Source organism: Callithrix jacchus, chromosome 6, assembly GCF_049354715.1.
Source record: "Callithrix jacchus isolate 240 chromosome 6, calJac240_pri, whole genome shotgun sequence".
Lineage (NCBI taxonomy): Eukaryota > Metazoa > Chordata > Mammalia > Primates > Cebidae > Callithrix > Callithrix jacchus.
Window position 1 is genome coordinate 67,325,260 of NC_133507.1, and position 5,804 is coordinate 67,331,063.

Below are 5,804 nucleotides of genomic sequence, written 5' to 3' on the forward strand. Positions count from 1 at the left end.
CTGTTATTAATTGCCGGGCAGAGCTGAAACTTAGACTTACCATTCTCCCCCATAGGGAAGTCACATTCTTTAATTAATTGAGAAAACCAGGAATAATAAATGATGAAGCAATGTTCTCATGGGGTTTTTAAATTAATAATAACTCATTCAACAAACATAGGAAGGCAGGGGGCAGATTTGGGACAGAATAGTTTCTTAAGTCCATTATACTGTACTGGTCATCACAGCAGAACTATCTTACTCTTCTAGTCAGAAGTATGGAAAGTAGGTCAGGGCATTTGGGGTCAGGTTTAATATGTTTGTGTAAGAGTTGCTTACAAGGTCCTTTTGCAGGTTGAACTTTAGCAAATGTTTCTAAAATGACTAGAAAACAAATGTTCTTATCCAAATGTCATTTTCAAACCCCATCATATATTATCTAATGATAAAATGTATCACCTTATTAGCATATCTAAAATAATTATCATTAAATAACAGCATCTTTTCTCTAAACTACTTTTGTGATTAAAAACAATTCTGCAACATTAACTTATAACTTAATATTGTAGAGTCTTTAAAGTTCTTATCTATGGCTAAAACAAAAAATAAATAAATAAATGTAAGTAAATTATTTATAAAAATCAAAGTTTTTATAAATTATCAAAAAATCAAGTTATATTTTTACAGTAAAACAAGCATGTCTCTATCACGTGAGTTTGAAGAGGCACTAGACGATAGGATGATATAGGACAGTGGTCATCAAAGTGTGGTCCACCAACCAACAGTACTAGCATCACCTGGGGACTTGGCAGAAATGCATGTCCTTGGCCTCACCCCAGATCTACTAAATCAGAAACTTTAGGGGTGGGATCCAGCAATTATCTTTTAACAAGCCCTCTCTGACATGATCCTTACACACACTAAAAATTTGAGAATTAGCAATATAGAAGAGCAAGCATAGATTCTGCAGTCAGACCAACTTGGGTTCCAATACCAGTTATTTATCAATAGCTGTGTGACTGAGCAAGTTAATTCACCTCCCCAAGTCTTTTTCTTGAATCTCCAAAAATAAGATAATGGTACCTGTCTCACAGAAGCTTGAGGAAGAAATGAGATAAAATATAGTAAAGTGCCTGGCACATACTAGGTGCTAAAAGAAATGCTGGGTTCCTTGTTCCTCATCCAGAAACATGGCATTAAAAACAGTCAGGAGAACAATTTCCCAAGATTTAGATTTTGCACAATGTGCAGTATCTCAAAAAAAAAAAAAAAGCTGTTACCAAGATAAGTTTTTGATTCAGAAAAACCTACATATAGCTGTTGTTTTCTCTTAATTGTATTTTGCACTATTAGGTTTATAGCTTTAAAGTAATACTATTTATAATAATAGTGAGAGTATCAATCTTATAAACATATCTACTCTGAATCGATGTTACATGCCAAGTATGTGAAAGTAATCTGTCGATCAGTACTACTAGAATGTATTCTATAAAGGCTGGCTCACTGTGGAAGTCCCTTTTTAGATCTATGATTTAGTCCTTAGATGGATATCTGAAAATGCATTTACAAAATACAATTTTGAAAGTAAATATATTATCTATTTTTACAGAAAATAGAATTTTACAGTTGCAATGGTTCTTTTCAGACTCCTAGGTCACTCATCCATTGCACAGATACGTTACACAGTCTTAAACTGGCTAAGCTCTTGTGTGGAATGGTGGAAATGGCAGGGGACTCAATGTGGTAAACCTGAACTCAAATTCTACCTTCTCCATTTATTCTTGGGACAAACCCAAAGCAAGCTCCAGTATCCAAAATTATAAAAATGGAGGTAGCATCTAACATATCTTGAAGGGGTATGTTGAGGATCCTCTGAAATATATAGTAGAAATGCTTTGTAAACCATAAAGCACGTTATTTCTTCTTACAGTAAATCTATAAGATCATTGTGTGACTTGTGCATCATCACAAAGATAGTGAAATATGGTGGTAGTGCAGTAGCACTATTTAAGGTCTTCTAAAACATTTCTGTTGCTCTTTCCTTTACCCAGCACATACACTCATATTGTATAACAAAAATTGATAAAGTCATTTTCACATACCTCCCAAAGATCTAGTTGCTCAGAGCAGAACGCCAGTATACAAGCATCCTTATATTTGTCAAATATTGCCTTTGTCCACCATTCAATAGTTTATACGTTTGCATTCCGGTTTTTTCTAGGTTTGCAATAGCTCATCCTTCTTTCCCTCATTCCTCAAGTGTTCCCATTCAAATTTTTTTCTGTGGTTCTACTTACAATGATGTGATGTTAAACCACTTTTCAAACTTAAAGGATCATGTTTTAAATGTACAGTATTAAGTGTTGTGATTGATCAGTGCCCGAGTACAATAATTCATCACATGCATTTGTGGCAGAAACACATTTTGGTTAAATGTCAAATACAAAAAAATAACAGAAAGACATGAATTATTAATAAACAAAAGCATGAAAAGAAACTACTGTGAGGCTTATATATACAAACTGTTACATGGAGATTGAGAGATGACTAACAAGAAGTTATTTAAAACATGTTATTACTATGAATACATTAAAACATCTATAGAAATGCAATTTTCAGAACACAGAACCATACAATCAATTGACAAATTTCATTGCTCTACCATTCGTGATCAAACTTTTAAATGAGAATAGCAAGATTACAGAAAAACTCCCAATAAAACAGTACTTATTATGAGAAGTGGCAAGACTAACGTAGTTATTCTTGGAAAGCTAATGTCAAAAATTAGATAAATCCCCTAAATTATAGTCACTACATCTTTGACTTCCATTAATTTATATTTTGAAAGATGTAAAATAATTTGGTATACCTGTGGTTTTAAAGCACTATGTTTAACCTATATTCTTTGTACTTCCTCTTGTATATTTTAATGTTTTTATATGGAAAATACAACTGTTAGCATTTAAACTGTATTATTTATACTGACATATATTGCTTAGCTATATAAAAAATTCCACATTTTCATCATTCTTATTTTGGGGAAAATTAAAGGCTCAGTAATCTTTGCTCCTCAAAGGCCCCTATAAAGGCACTGAAATGATATGGCATCTTTCTTCCAAATGTTAAATAAGATTATAAATCTTGAGGATTCTTTAGTTTTTATCTCCTAGCCACCTACTGATTTCAATTAAAGGCATATTACCTCTTTTTAGCTGAAATTTTCATTTTATAATTTTGGTGGGAAAATGTATTACATCGGAATGTTTACCAGTTAAAGAATAATACATTTCCAAAAAGAATGTGTGTAATCACTTGAAAATGTCAGTCATCTGATACAAAGCAGCTCACATCTGGCTAAGTAGGAAGTACCTTGGAATGCTTTATACGAAATGAAACAATCTACCAAAACACATACTATTTCCTAGTTTTTATGCACATAATGTAGCATGAAATCATAATGCTTTTGAAATATTCTGTGCAGAAATATTTATTTTTTAGCAACTATTTTCTTCAAAGATTGATATGTGGTATTGACAGTGTAATCTACTTGCACAACTAGTTTTGCAATAAGCTTCTACAGATAACTGTAAATAAGAAAAATGTACATTTCATGTAAAAATGGTTGCAAATTTTTGGTAGCTAAAAGAAGTGTACAAGTTGTATTGAAAACATATATACATAATTTAAGAATGAGCATATAATTTCTGATCTATTTATACATGAAAAATTCAAGAATTTATAAAAGAAATTATTTTGAGGAAAAAGAAAGTAAATCTCATTAGCTAAGTAGGATACTTTCTAGACAAGCCAACTTTTTCCAACACTTTACTAGGAACAGTGCTAGATATAGGCATGGTGGTGCTGATGTTATTTCATGAAATCACATAACAGTGCTACAGCTATTACAGAGTTCCATCAGGACACTAGTAAGCTAGACTGAGTAGCAAAGAGCATTAAATCTAAAATAGAAGAAACATAATATTTAACTGATTATTGCCTGTTAAGACCACAACAGTGACTGACTGAAACATTTATTGTTTACTTAAAATTTCTGATGGATAAACAGGCATTAACGTACATGCAAGTAACTTTTTATAATTTATGTTTGCTTCATTTTTTAACCAAGAATGAAAATATCCAGATATTTTATTTTGCCCGAGTTTCATACTTTCTTAATTCCTCCCCTAGTTGCATCTCTATTATTTAAGGGGAAAAAATATCAAACCACCTTCAAGAAAACTTGTAAATTACATTTTTTGGCCATAATGTGGCATGTAAGCTAAGGACTGTTGAGTCTGTTTAGTGGCTTAGATTTCCTAACCTTCATCTTTAAGGTTTAAAACACCAAGAGAATATTTCCCTTTGACAAATGAAAAACCAAACACAAACAGAAAAACTATAATGATATCTATAACTGAGGCTGATCAGAAAATGAGATTCTAAATATGAAGCTAAATATTTTAGAACTTACCGTAAGATAAATTATCACCTGCCATAATATAAATATGAGGGTACCACATTTAGATAGCATTTAATGGGAAATTAAATATGCATCCAAATGCACATTTAATGGGAAATTAAATATGCATCCAAAAGTTCAGAAAAATCTTAAAATCACTCTACAATGGCTTATAATTTTCAAAAAATGAATGTTTAATGTTTCTGGTATATTCATACTAGCACTCTTCAGGTTATCCTTCAAAAATTGAATAATTACAGCAAAATGAAATTTGATTCAGTACAGTCAACTAGAATGCAAATATCTGTATGCATGTATTTGCACATACTTATATTTTTATGGTTAAGGGAAAATGCTGGGGTACCTCTCACAATATGTCAGAATTAAGACCTAATCATTCCTAACATAACTGTCCCTGAACATTGCTATTAAATGAGAATCTAGGCCAATTCTCACTCCCTATAAGCTTTGCAAATTGCCACCATCTCTGATGTTACAGAAGGGGCACATCTGAAGAAAACATAACTAGCACATAGAGAAAGAGCTTCACCATTCTCTTACGGTATGGCACATCATAGTGATGTAGAAGTGTTGCCAATGTCTACTCACTATCTATTCAGATATATAGAAGCACACCTGAGTCTTGAAACTCACAAAATAATACACAAAGCTGCATATTACCAAGCTACTTGGATAAAAGGAATGCTAAGTATATAAGAATCTTTCTTTATATGACAGAAAAACATATTTTAAAACACAAGTAGAAAGAGATATGGCAGGAAATGATTTAAAGCACATATTTCCCAGCAAATGAGCTGATACTGAGTAAGACAAATTTTTCCTAAGTTTCCCAGTGTTTTGCTGGAAAGTAGTTTCATGCTCAGTATTCTAACTTACAGGAAAAGTTTAATATATGTACTCTGTGATAACCTCATTCTAGACTTCAAATTACCTGGGCAGTATTCATTTAAAATCCTGTCTGCACTCAAATTTTCTAAATACTTACCAGTTCTAAGTATTTTTTATTTGTATCATCCAATAATAAACTCTATATTCTTGGATGATACTTTAGCATTACTTATTTATTCCAATGTGCTTAATTCACTATGTAAATGATTGAATTAAGACCAAAAAATTGGGAACTTCTAACACAAGTTTTAAAGTAATAAAATACCCATGGTTGCATTTTAAAGCTTATGAAACAGAATATGCTAGCCTGAAAGAAGTCTTGGATTTTACTCACCAGATTTAATTCACCAGATATTAACAAGTTTATTCCTATTAATTTCCCAGAAAACCATAGAAAAACAGAAGAAAACATACCATTTATGAGTTTGTCAAACATAAAAAGACAAAGAAGAGCACA

The 5,804-nt window shown here is 31.8% G+C and overlaps 1 protein-coding gene across 1 annotated transcript in view; it reads left to right on the forward strand.

The window, feature by feature from the left end:
• The window catches only part of KCNH7 (potassium voltage-gated channel subfamily H member 7), a 508,532-nt gene that overhangs the window by 502,160 nt on the left and 568 nt on the right, over nucleotides 1-5,804 (forward strand). The gene's annotated exons all lie outside the window — the stretch shown is intronic.